This window comes from Octopus sinensis, linkage group LG6 (genome assembly GCF_006345805.1).
Source record: "Octopus sinensis linkage group LG6, ASM634580v1, whole genome shotgun sequence".
Taxonomy (NCBI): Eukaryota; Metazoa; Mollusca; class Cephalopoda; order Octopoda; family Octopodidae; genus Octopus; species Octopus sinensis.
Genome location: NC_043002.1, coordinates 63743642 through 63758641, shown reverse-complemented (window position 1 = coordinate 63758641; position 15000 = coordinate 63743642).

Below are 15000 nucleotides of genomic sequence, written 5' to 3'. Positions count from 1 at the left end.
AGGACCTACAAATCATAACTCTCAGACCAGTTTTTGTTAATTAATAATTTCATTTTTCCCACGGATTTTATATCGTGTTACTTCATGTTATCTTCCGCCTAAGATATTTAATTACATGGAAACCATATATAAATATATATGTTACGAAAAATATATCGCACTTAATCTTAAACCATCTTGCACATGATAATGCCATTTACATAATTATATATAGAAGTTCCATGAAATAATTCCATATTGCCTCGACTTATTAGGGCTTCATTCACTTACCTTATCATAAACCAGTTTGCTTAATTAATTATTCTGTTGCCATTAATTAATCAAGAATTCTAAATTTTCTTATCTATTTGAGTAATACTATATTAGCTGTTAACGTGTGATGATAAACTTGATCTTCCTGACGTTATCTAAATTATTATCTGAACTTTCGTATGCTCTGCTTCTTGGAACTGCTTTGCACATGTATTAGTGTAATGTGTTTGTATATGTTTTAATCACCTGTATAGTTTTAACTTTATAATCTAACTTTAACATAGATATTAGAATTACTTTTAATTCTGTTCAGCACATACATTTCTCTTATTGTTCAAGCATGGGTTATTAACAGTACTATTCCCTCAGAACAGTATATTTCATTATTTGCATTGGAAAATGGAAATGGAGGCGCAAGCAAGCGAGGCTGTGTGGTGAGAAGCTTGCTTCCCAACCATATGAATCCCAGTTAAGTCCAAATATGCGGCATCTTCGTTCATTGTCTTCTACTATGATCCTAGGTCAGCCAAAAGTTTGTGAGTCGGTTTGGTAGATCAAAACTAAACTGAAAGAAGCCCATTGCACACACACACACACACACACAAAAACACATACACATACATACACAGACACATATATATATGCATGTATATATATATATATATATATTCTTTTACTCTTTTACTTGTTTCAGTCATTTCACTGCGGCCATGCTGGAGCGCTGCCTTTCGTCGATGAAATCGACCACATGACTTTGTAAACCTAGTATTTAGTCTATCGAACTCTTTCGCCGAACCGCTAAGTTACAGGGACATAAGCACACTGGCATCGGTTGTCAAGCGATGTTCGGGGGACAAACATAGACACACAAACATGTACACACATACACATATATATATATATATATATATATATATAATATATATATATATATATATATATATATTATATATATATATATATATATATATACATATATATATATAATTAATTAATAAGGGTGAGAGAATTAGATACTATTTAATAGTATATCTATTCAACACCAAGTGGCCTAGTGCTCCGAGAAACCTGGATTATTATAATATTTTATAATATATTATAATATTTTTACAAAATAAATATAAGAGAGTGGTCACTATATGGCTCACTCTAGCACTAGTTAATCCAAAAGGTTTCAACCACAAAAATACATGTTTCCCATGAAAGTCAGTACGATTGTTAGCTCACACGGACAGGGCAAATAAAAAATAACAAAAATACAGATTATTTTGGGACAATTGTTTCGCTATTAATGAATTAAATGTAATTTTACTTACAAAAAAATCCACTTGTAGCTCGTCAGCCAAAACTATCTGGATGAAATCCACTCAATCACACGCCAGATTTTACCATAACGATAAATACGCGTGCGGTTCAATTGATTACATCCGACGTTATAATTCAAATGCCCCAACTAATAGCGCGCCAAACTTTCACGGAAAACAAATACTGCATTTAGAAATAAATGTAGCATAATTATAATTAATTAATAAGGGTGAGAGAATTAGATACTAATTTAATAGTATATCTATTCAACACCAAGTGGCCTAGTGCTCCGAGAAACCTGGATTATTATAATATTTTATAATATATTATAATATTTTTACAAAATAAATATAAGAGAGTGGTCACTATATGGCTCACTCTAGCACCAGTTAATCCAAAAGGTTTCAACCACAAAAATACATGTTTCCCATGAAAGTCAGTACGATTGTTAGCTCACACGGACAGAGCAAATAAAAAATAACAAAAATACAGATTATTTTGGGACAATTGTTTCGCTATTAATGAATTAAATGTAATTTTACTTACAAAAAAATCCACTTGTAGCTCGTCAGCCAAAACTATCTGGATGAAATCCACTCAATCACACGCCAGATTTTACCATAACGATAAATACGCGTGTGGTTCAATTGATTACATCCGACGTTATAATTCAAATGCCCCAACTAATAGCGCGCCAAACTTTCACGGAAAACAAATACTGCATTTAGAAATAAATGTAGCATAATTATAATTAATTAATAAGGGTGAGAGAATTAGATACTAATTTAATAGTATATCTATTCAACACCAAGTGGCCTAGTGCTCCGAGAAACCTGGATTATTATAATATTTTATAATATATTATAATATTTTTACAAAATAAATATAAGAGAGTGGTAACTATATGGCTCACTCTAGCACCAGTTAATCCAAAAGGTTTCAACCACAAAAATACATGTTTCCCATGAAAGTCAGTACGATTGTTAGCTCACACGGACAGAGCAAATAAAAAATAACAAAAATACAGATTATTTTGGGACAATTGTTTCGCTATTAATGAATTAAATGTAATTTTACTTACAAAAAAATCCACTTGTAGCTCGTCAGCCAAAACTATCTGGATGAAATCCACTCAATCACACGCCAGATTTTACCATAACGATAAATACGCGTGTGGTTCAATTGATTACATCCGACGTTATAATTCAAATGCCCCAACTAATAGCGCGCCAAACTTTCACGGAAAACAAATACTGCATTTAGAAATAAATGTAGCATAATTATAATTAATTAATAAGGGTGAGAGAATTAGATACTAATTAATAGTATATCTATTCAACACCAAGTGGCCTAGTGCTCCGAGAAACCTGGATTATTATAATATTTTATAATATATTATATATTTTTACAAAATAAATATAAGAGAGTGGTCACTATATGGCTCACTCTAGCACCAGTTAATCCAAAAGGTTTCAACCACAAAAATACATGTTTCCCATGAAAGTCAGTACGATTGTTAGCTCACACGGACAGGGCAAATAAAAAATAACAAAAATACAGATTATTTTGGGACAATTGTTTCGCTATTAATGAATTAAATGTAATTTTACTTACAAAAAAATCCACTTGTAGCTGGTCAGCCAAAACTATCTGGATAGCGGGATTCTTTCAGACTCCGTCTACCGAATCCAATCACAAGGCTTTGATCGGCCCAAGCTGCCATGCAGTGGGACTAATCCCAGAACTATGTGGTTGGTAAGCAAGCTACTTACCACACACCCACTCCTGCGTGTATATATATATATATATATATATATATATATAAAACACCGCTGGACAACTGATGTTGGTGAGTTTACATCCCTGTAAATTATCGGTTCCGAAAAGCAAACCAATCGAATTAAGTACAAAACTTCGGTTTATTCAATTAAAATCCTTCAAGGCTGTGCCCTAGCATGACCGCAGTCATATGACTGAAACGATTACAATACAAAATATATGATCTTTCTTGAAGTATGGTTACTTATAAGTCTCTTTCCACCCCAGTCACTCCCGCTATTCTCATACGCGTATGAAAAAGCCGCTCTTTTAAATTTTTTATCTTCCAAATATCAGAATAGCAAATTATTTTTTCTCTTACTGCCACTATTTCTCATTTAATTCCATTCCTTTCGCCCTTTTTTCCAAATATTCTTTGTCTTGGGAGGGTCATTATTCTAACATAGAAATCAGGCAATGTTTATACTTCACATTTTTATAATAAATTTACCAACGACATGACCATGTAGTTGATGTTTACGTGACTAATCGTTAAACCAATAAATGAGCTATATATATATATATATATATATATATATATATATATATATATATATATATATATATATATATTTAGGTAATCCTTCAGTATGTAGTTATTAAAAAAAGTAAATAAATATTAAAGGGTAAATAACAAGGGCAGTTAAATAAGTCAACTTGCAGTTAAACAACGTAGACATTAACTATAGCAACCAAAACGTGAACAAATGCCTTTTGTTTTGATATAGTATTTCTTCTTAAAAATTCGTGGAAATACGAAACGTCTAAATTATCTGACGTTTCAAATTGACGTCGTATTTTTTTACACGCATCCGCATTTTCTCCACATTGTATGTACGTACGTCCTTATTTGTCGGATGTTCAAAGTTCTGATGTACATTCACTTTGTGAGTGTACATACCGTCATTTAGGCTTCCACTAGATCCTAGCTGTTATTTCCCCTTTAATTTTTTATCTACTTTTTAATCACCACATACTGAAGGATTACCATATATATAGCTGGCCACCAACTCATTTTCCCGAAAAATAAAACAAAAGAGGGCTTGTATGTCCACGGATAAACAAATTTGTAATTAAAAATGCACGTAAATTTGAAAAACTTTCGTTTTTAAATAAGTTCATTTACATATATACCAATGTATGCCACTGGCATTTAGCGTAGAGGATAAGAGCGTGGGCTAATAACTCCAAGATTTTGAGTTCAATTCCAGGCTGTGCTTTGAAATAATAATAATTATAATAACAATAATAAAAATAATAATGATGATGATGATGATAACTCAGCAAAATTACCATAGGATTGAGAACCCAGGGTCGGGTACAAAATTCTACCAGTACACCCTATGAAGGATGTAGAGAAAATCAACAGAAACGTTGTAACAACAAACAAGATGAGCACACATATCCGTCCATTATAATGTATAGAATACATCATCTCTAAAATATAGAACAAAATACTAAACTAGTTCCAACAATATGTTTTGTTTATCAATGGTAAAAATCTAAAATTATGAATTAGAAAAAAATGCTTAAAAGTTTCAATGTTTAGAAGTTTAAAAGTGCATAACAATCAATAATATAAAAAATGTGGATCATCAACGTTCCAGTCATACCGAGTTAAGAGCAAGAAAAACCAAGGAAAATGATGATATTAAAAAAAAGGAGATTTGGTTTACTGTTTCTCTGATTCGCTTTCCGTCGTGTGCAGGGATTTTCGCTATGACGGTGTTTTTTTTTTTTTGGAATCCGGTGAATTCATAATTTTTTCCGTGAACAGTTCTGATTTTTTATTCTTTAAATTACTATTATCGTCTGGTTTTTCTGGTGGTCTTGTTTGTCGTTCTGTTTTGTTGGTTTCCTTGTGGGGAACGGTCATCAGCCGTTCCAGTTTGCTGTTTCTCTTAAAGGTACATTTTGTTATATTTGCTGAAGATCGGTTTTTTCATCGGAGGTAAAATTACATCGGTGTAGAGTTAGGTAATGTCAGCAACTTGTGTTTGTATCGTGATTTGGAGTTGCGGTTTCTAAACCCACGTGGAAGGCTGTTGCTATGTACGCTCGAGTGTGTGTGCGTGCGGGATCGATATTTACAAGTATGCAAAATTGATTGATATAATATTTTATACAGTAATCCCTCGACTATCAGGAGTGTTATGTTACAACCCCCATGCCCGTGATAGCTGAAAATCCACGAAGAAGAAACAGTACGGTACTGTATATGATTTTGAAAATTATTTTTATAATTTGTATATATTTATTTCATTATAAATGCAAAACAACACCTCGGTGGAGTCGACGTAAGCTTAAATAATAAACCGCGATAGGTGAACCCCGATATGTTGAGGAATTACTATATATATATATATAATATATATATATAATATATATATATATATACGTGTGTGTGTGTGTACACGTGTGTGCGTGCATGTGTGTGTGTCTTTGTGTCTGATCCCCTTCCCCTCCATTACTTGACACTAGAGCTGTAAATTATGTTGCTGGAGTAGGAGGGGTGGAGAGAGACCTATAAGTAATCATACGCCTAGAAAGACTGTATGCATGAATATGTCAAATTTATCATTTGAGTATATTACTGATTTTTTTTATATCTCTCGATTTTTCTGCATATATTTCTCGATTTCTTACCTTCTATTTGCTGGGTCACCGCCTTGAAGAATTCTTAATTGAATCAATCGACATCAGTACCTGAACTTATTGTATCGATTTGTTTTGTCGAAACGGTGAGGTGACCCTAAACACACTAGCACCGATTGTCAAGCAGCAGAGGAGGAAAAACACAGACACAGAGACACACACCTTCATACACATCAGAGTTCCTTCAGTTTTCGTGTACCGAAACAACTCACAAATCTTTCTTCAACAACTAACTATTGCAGAATTTGCTTGCTACACAAGTTGACACATATTGGGTCTGTAGTCGGAACCATGTGCTTCGGAAGGGGACTGCTTTCCACACAGCCACGCCTGCTTCCTGTTCAAAAAAACAACAAATACAAACCGATATTTTTTTAATAAAATTGTCATGATTCCTCTGTATGACAAGAAGATTGAGTATGTCATTACTTAGATATTCCTTCTTCAGTTTTCTGTTGAAAAGCTAACAAAGATAGTATTTTTTCCCATCTATTGTGGCTTAGACTATAATTCTCTCACATATGACACGTATAAGTCGATAAGAAAGTACATTTGGTAATTCCACACTAAAGTGGCAGAGATCATTCTCAAAGAAATATAATAAACCGACTTTTAATAAGCATCCATTTGGTAATATTCCAATTATATTTTAATGCTTTTACGTCGTCTATGACTGACAATTACAATTTTAGTGTTACAGCTTCACAGAAATATCGCTGCTAATCTTCAAGTTTACTGAGAACTGCCGACAAAGAGATTAATAAAAACGATTTACTTTAAAGTAATATCGATGAAGACAACGACGACGACCATATTGTTGATCAAATTTGAGAATATAACAAATGAAAATGAGCGTATAATCTGTGCCGTTGAAATTTTGGGGATTAACATCAGACAGAACAAAGAGAAACATGTTCAGAGTGGGAGTGCGGATTTGAAAAACATTTATAGAACATCATTTAAAGTTAAATGTTAGAATGTTAGAAGAAAAATGGAGCCAGCATATAATAGACATAAGATCGCGCTCACGAGTCATATAACACGAGGAAAGCAACGGTTAAGACAATGTCAAGTAAAAACAAAAGAATAACAATAAGGAATACTCGTATATATATATATATATATATATATATGCATAGGAGTGGTTCTGTGCTAAGAAGCTTGCTTTCCAACAACATAGCTCTGGGTTCAGTCCCACTGCATAGTATTTTGGGGAAGTATATTCTACTATAGTCTCGGGACGACCAAGGCCTTGTGAGTGGATTTGGTAGACGGTAAATAAAAGAAGACCGTTGTGTGTGGATATATATATATATATGTATATATATATATACATATATAATGTTAACATTAATGACATTTGGTAAATTAATGAGAATTAATATAATGTACTCTTGACTGTGTATCTGCATTTGGGTATTAATATGTGTATGCTTTATACATTGTAATAACACAATATCAAGTTGAAAAACTCTAACGTTCAGTGTGGAACATGTGTATGTTTATTTGTTTATTGACTTATATTATTTATATTATTATGTATATGTATGTGTATGTGTATGGGGGTATGAGTATATGCACTCATATGTATATGTATATGATTTATTATGGGTATGTACCCACACATATATAAATGTATATGTAATCTGATTTGTATTTCATAATCTCTGAAGAGGCCTTAGGATATTTTTGAAAATGTCTCATTTATAACTACATATTAACCTACCATAAAAGGCTAATATAAGTAAAATGAGACATACTTATATGCATGGCCGAAACAGCTGTAAGATGTAGTTTATATTTATATTTATATTTATTTATATTTATATTCTCTTATACATATAGTACTTATTGTATCAAATTACTCCTTTATGTACACTCCTTTATGTACACTGTTTGGTTATATATTATTATGTTCGACCCTGAAGTTTCTTATGTGGTAGTTTAATAAAGCATGTGATTGGGTATTATCTGTTAATTGATATTTGATTGGGATGTATTTTTCCATTTTCTTTTTCTGTATATATATATATATATATATATATATTATATATATATATATATATATTATATATATATATATATATATAATATATATATATATATAATTTATGAATAAATGAAAGAATGGAGTTGAACGACAAATTAACAAATTTCCTTTATTTTCGACATATGTTTCGAAGGCTGCATATTCCTAATTGTGAAGGAATAAGGAGTACATTATGCCGCTTTCTCAGGTAAAACAAGGCATTTATGTCAACATCAAGATTCACAAGAAACGTTTAGATGACTGCTCTCACGGAGGGCATGGCGATAATGATAATGAGTGTCTCTTTAATATTCCTTTATAAGGAGTGACGTCAAACTGGTTGAATGTAGAAAATTCTAGAAGGTTCTGAAGGTTCAAGGGTTCAAACGAAGTAGGGGGAGAGAGGCCTAAGAAAAGGAAGGTGATTTGGAACAGGTCGTATGTATGGTGGATTTTGTTAAATTCTTTTGTGAATGAGTGTCTGTGTGAGTGAATGAATATAACTGTATTAATACCTATGTGTGTGTATGTGTGTGTGTGAATGTGTACGTGGATGGGTAGATAGTGGTGTTGTAGCAGATATGTGTCTGTGTGCTTGATTACTATAGATATAGGGAAAGAGAGAGAAAAAAAGAGAAAGAGGAGGGCTAGGTATTGGGACAAAGGCAAAAACAAACCTCAATGGATTGGGTAGTATGTCTTTGAAAGCATAAAATTTTTTTTTTTAAACTAGAGGGGTGAAATATATAAATGGAAATATATTAATTAAAATTCAAGGGTGTTATCTATATTAGTCATTATTCATATGAGTGAAATGTGTGTTTTCTCCATTTCAAGCACCTGCAGGACCTTTCGACGATTGAATTTATTAAAGGTACCTTGGCGAATAATATATGAAAAAATTCAGAATTACAGACGCCACAAATTTTCTGCCCTTATCAAACGGAATGGAAACCGACAAAATGGACCATTCCAGCTTGAAGGTTGAATTGCTGTCTTTCAGACGCCAAATTAGTTTGTTTAATCCCGTGCTGTGTTGTTTTCTCTTATCTCGGAAAGTTGAATAATGGTTGGAGATCCTTTGGGCTAATTTAGACGAAGTAAAAGAAGACATCGGTACCCGAAGAAATTTTGCATTAGTAAATTGTGTTTCTAATTTTGGAATTTTTGGATAAGAACTTTAATCTGTTGGGGTTAACCTCCGTGACTAATACGGAGTTTTTATTGTTATGATAGGTGTAATTATTATTGCTAGCATTGGTCACGATACTATTCCTATTATTATCATTACTAATAATTGTTGTTACTAATAATTGTTACTAATAATTGTACTAATAATTCTTTCATTTATTCATAAATTTTATAAATATACACACAAATTTCCACACGAAAACACGTAGTCTCTGCCCTAGGCACGTAACTTCAACCGTGTTATTTCTGATGTGAATTTGCTTCCCAGGTATCGGTTAAACGAATTATCCATAAAAATATTTCATTTTTCTACTCAAATATATATATATATATATATATATATATATATATATATATATATATATATAATATATATATATATATATATATGGGGAGAATTCACGAAAAAAGTAAAAGACAAAATTTTAAGAATCATTGGGGGAGAAAACTTTCGAAAGCCAGGCGGAGGTCAAAACTAACATTTCAGAGTTTTTCGCTTTGAAACCAAAACAGTTTTACATTGATGGGATTAAAAAGTTTGTAAATAGACGGAAAGATGTCATAGATAATCAGAAAAAGTACACTGATGATTAAATTTCAATTAAATATAACGTTTGATAACTTGCTTTCTTTATTCAAAATTCAGACAGAACTTATGTGATGACCAGATATAAACTGAATTTCAAGATTAGAAGTGATTTTTCATCACGACAAATGTTTAGGCAGCAAACATACCTTCATCAGTTCCCAACTTAACCAGAATTAGAATAGGAGGAACAGGTTTACCATATCTGGATAACTGAGACTCAAATTCTTTACCATCTTCAAACAACTGAACCTGAAACGAGAACAAAAGTCATCCAGAAAATTTATTTATTATTATAAAGTCACCTCCCCACTTAGTAGCAAGAGCTTTTTTCCTCTTGTTGTCTTTTGCCTTTCAAAGTACTTGGGAACCGCACTAGCACTAGTGGCATAAAGAAAGAACCCAGTACATACTGCATAGTGGATGGTTGGCATTATGAAGGGCATCCAATCGTAGAAACCAAGTCAAAGCTGACACTGGAGCTCAGCATAGACCTGCAGCTTATCAGGTCCTGCTAAATGATCCAAACTATGCATCATCATCATCATCATTTAATGTCCATTTTCCATGCAGGTATTGGTTGGGTGGTTTGACAGGAGCTGGCAAAGACCAGGATCCTCACCAGGTTCCATAGTCTATTTTGGTATGGTTATTACAGCTGGATACCCTTCCTAATGCCATCCACTATACAGAGTTTCTGGGTAGTTTTTACATGGCACCAACACTAGTGCTTCTTTTTATATGGCACCAGCGCCAGGCATAGAAATTGGTCATTAAATTATCTGATGATGACTGCACCACACAAATGATTGTAACAATATTAATAAAAGTTTTAAAGTAAAAGCAGCCCAATCTAGCACAATATTCAATTTACCTTATAGCTTCTTGATAAACCCTAAAGGGTTCACTCAAAATGTTCACTGAAAATCTATCGTTCGACCCGAGACTATTGCAGAAGACACTTGCCCAACGTGCCAGACAATTTAATGCGCCATTTTGTATTCCATAGATTGTTACCTTCTATTTTTCCCTCTTATTTTTGACATGGACTGTTGTAGTACGTTACTGAACATGACTGAATTTTCTCTATTTAATCGCTCCGAAAAATGAAAGGCACAGTTGACATCGATGTTAATTGAAGTATGAAACTAAAAGAAATAAAGGTGAACCTAATTACAGTTATTTGAACTTAGAACTTTGTGAGTCGACACACTTTGCAATAAGTTCTATAATGTTTCGCTGTAAGAATGGTTTTATCATCCGTTATATTTAATCTATTTTTTTCGTGAAATAGTAATATTTTTTATATTGGTTGCAAGCCTGTGACTGTCATGTTTGGGAAGTATCTTTTTATTTTATAAACATATACACATATTCATAAAAAAATTATGCGTATATACGCACCTTCGTATGTATGTATGTATGAATGAGTGTATGCATGTATTGAGAGACAAAAAAAGGGAAAAGGATAGCGTGATGATGGGGGGAATGGAAAACTAAAGCGACAGTGAGAAGAGAGTTTGTGTGCGAGGTTTAATCTAAAAGGAAGGACTGCACAAGCAATTGTGTAAAAAAGCGGGCAAGATGAGAGAGATAGAGGAACAAAGAGAGAGAGGCGGGAGAGAGAGAAGATGAAGGAGAAGAGGATGAAGGAAAAGAAGAAGGAAAAAACGAAGAAGAAGAAGAAGAAGAAGAAGAAGAAGAAGAAGAAGAAGGTGAAGAAGAAGAAGTAGATGAAGAAGAAGAAAAAATAAGAAGATAATGATGATGATATGAAATCAAATTTATTGGCATGAGAAGAGCAAAATGTGCTTAGGTCATGTAAAAGAAAAAAAACAGTTATTGTTTTAGAGTCTTATACATAGTCGCTAGAGTTGACCACAGCCGCTCTGAACAGGGGAGTGGTGGACAGTTAAATGGCATCTTGTTGTAGCTTGTTCCACGAGGCTACGATACAGACGGAGAATGCAGCCTTCCGCCCGTTGAGTCGAAAGTGTTTGGGATAGAGTTTGCTATCATTCCCACGATAATGATGATGACGATGATGATGATGATGATGATGATGATGATGATAATGATGACGATCACGATGACAACGAAATTGTTTGTGTGTGTATGTTTATGCACGGAGATAAGTATTTAGAGAAAGTGCGAGGAAAGATATAATCGGTAGTAAGCTTACACTTTCTTTACTTTCCACTCAACAACAATAGAAACACACAAACACACACACACACACACACATACAAAAAGAAAAAAAACACTTTTGTAAGCAATATAATGTAGTATTAGATAATTTCAGTGAAATAATTTACTTTAAAGTAATGGAACGCATCGATTTTAGAAGTATGAGGTATATAATTATATTTATATTTTCATTTTTTCAACATTCTTCATTCATTCTGTCCGTCATTTTGAATATCTCAGTTAATTTTTGCAATAAATATATTTGCACGCAAGCCATTATTATTCTAGTAAAAATACACATACATGTACTAATAATATTCAATAATATTCGTGAAGATTCTTATTTGACTTATTTTTTGGGTTATGAGAGAAAAAATAATGTCTAGATTTAGGGTTATTTTTTTCTGGGTAACTATTGCTTTGCTGAACAAAAAGTTATTGGTAAAAGAGAGTATTTTGTGTGAATAACTTCACATTCCCCGAGGAAATTAAAGACAAATTTGACACGTTGGTATTACAAATGTCTTTATATAACTAATGTTTTGTTTATTTAATTTTCTATGCTCTCTAAATAATCGTCTCTCTGAAAATAAAAATAGTTAACAAACGATAAACTCCTGACTAGGCAAATTTTTATAATTGAATCTTACTAACTGCGTTGTGTCCAGGCTACACTTTCGCATATGTATCAGTAATAACCTTTAAGAAATTATTTTTTTAAACTTGAAATTAATCACTCGCAATGATACACCCACACATAGATATATCGGAACACTGCGTATATTTAGACTGCAGAGAATGGTGTACGTTCACACACACACACACACACACATACACACACACACACACATACACACACACACACACACACACACACACACACAACACACACACACGCATACAAACACACACAAACATATCGCCATAGATGTTTTGGTATGAAGATATTTATACTTGCATCTTTACTGTCTTTGCCATAGCTACAAAATATAGTTAGCTATATTATAGATAGTGCTTCAATATATATATATATATATATATATATATATATCCATTTCGTAACGTAGCAATATTTCAGAAGAGGTGAAAAATAAATATGTTATGCCAGTCCTCGTTTAGGACGAATGTTGCAGTAATTTAGCTCCAGAATACATCGTGTCCAGCTGGCTATACAAGACGATCTCTGTCGTTATATTTTCGGAAATATAAGGACACAGATCGTATCCTATAGACAGTTCGAGATGATGTCTCCTGGGGATAAATTACAGCAACATTCGTCTTAAACCGGGGCCGCCATGTTACGCTTGCAAACAATCTTTACTCCAAAGTACTATTGATGAATATCTATCGTTATGCGATTTACAATCAGGTGAAAAATAATTGCTTTATTTCAGGTATGTCGTATTTTGTTAACATTCATTGTCATAGTATGTTTTAATTTTGTTATCAGTGAAATTCATTTACTTTTTAGTCATATATGTAATGTATATACACCACTAAAAGTCACGGTGGTATGGTTTATGCCGAGATAAAATCTCTTGAGTGACATGTTCTAGTAAATACATAATACATATATCGGAGCGAGGTGAAGATCTTCTCAGCAATAGTTCACGAGAAAGGCAGACAATTTTATACCTTCTTTGACCTCGTCAATGATGTGTAAACGCTTCATGAGTGCATGTCTAAACGAAATGTATATAACGTATGCACTGATATTGCGGTAAGCTTTGGTTTTTAAATAAAACCCAATATTCTTGTGGGTATTAAAACATTTTCACAAAAATAAAATAAAACACACTAAGGACGAGAGTGGAATACTAATACACTGATATTTACCAAATACTGATGACAAACATAAAATTACACGATGTGCTTAACCAGTTATCTAACAATGTTAAAGAGTATAAAAACGCACATAAATTCTCCTATTTCCAAATATAATGTGTAGAAAATGTTATGCTTTCTTTCTGTATGACATAGCTATTGGTTTGCCCGGAAAGTCCGTGCCGATTTTTAAAGGAAAGGAAAAGGTCAATAAATACTAGCCATTACGTTTTAAATCAACCAAATATGAACCATTTTGTTGTACAATGTGTTACCATCTTTCCTTTAACTGAAATATCCTCTTCCAAGAAGTGAGGGGGTTTCATGGCAAAGAATTCATCAAGTTATCTTTTTACGTCATCCAAGGAATTGAAATTTTTACCATTAAGACTATTCTGCAGAGACCTGAATAAGTGGAAATCCGAAGAAACAATATCTAGTGAATATGGAGGGTGGGGTAACACATCCCAGCCGAGCTGCAGCTATTTTTGTCTGGTTCCCAAATAATCAAGTGCCGAAAATGAACTTTGTTATGTGCGTTTTTAACCCATTTTAATGGGTTACAGAATTAACACAGGTTATAAACCTTCTTCGACGAAAAATAGCTTAAACTTTGCTATAAAGGGAGGTGTAGTCAAATACTATTTTATGGACTCAACCATGTTCTAAAATAAGTCGAAAGGTAATCTACTATAAATCGGCACTAACTTTCCCGACAAACCAGTACTAGAAAGAATGGCATTTATCTGTCATTACATGCCTCACGTTTCTGATGCTAGAAATCCTGCTGAAACATTCGTTTAAAGGCAACAAGGCGCAGTTAAGTTGTTGCATGTCCTAATGTTAGGCACGGACTCTTTTAGAAACTTATAGTTCGAACGACAGATACAAAAAAAAAAAAAATCAGAAACAAAAACTAGAAAATATTTCAGATTGTACATGTATGGTCATATGCATTCAATATATGCTTTATTTCATTAGATATCAAAATAATAGCTCCATGCGCAGCTAGATCATCATACAGAAAAAAATTGAATCATCACTTTGCTTTTTCTATAACGAACATGCTGTTGTGGTAAATCCTGAAACCCCTGCGAGTTAGCAAGTGTACTGTTCTAAACCTTATAAAGGCGCATGTGCATTGACAGTGCGA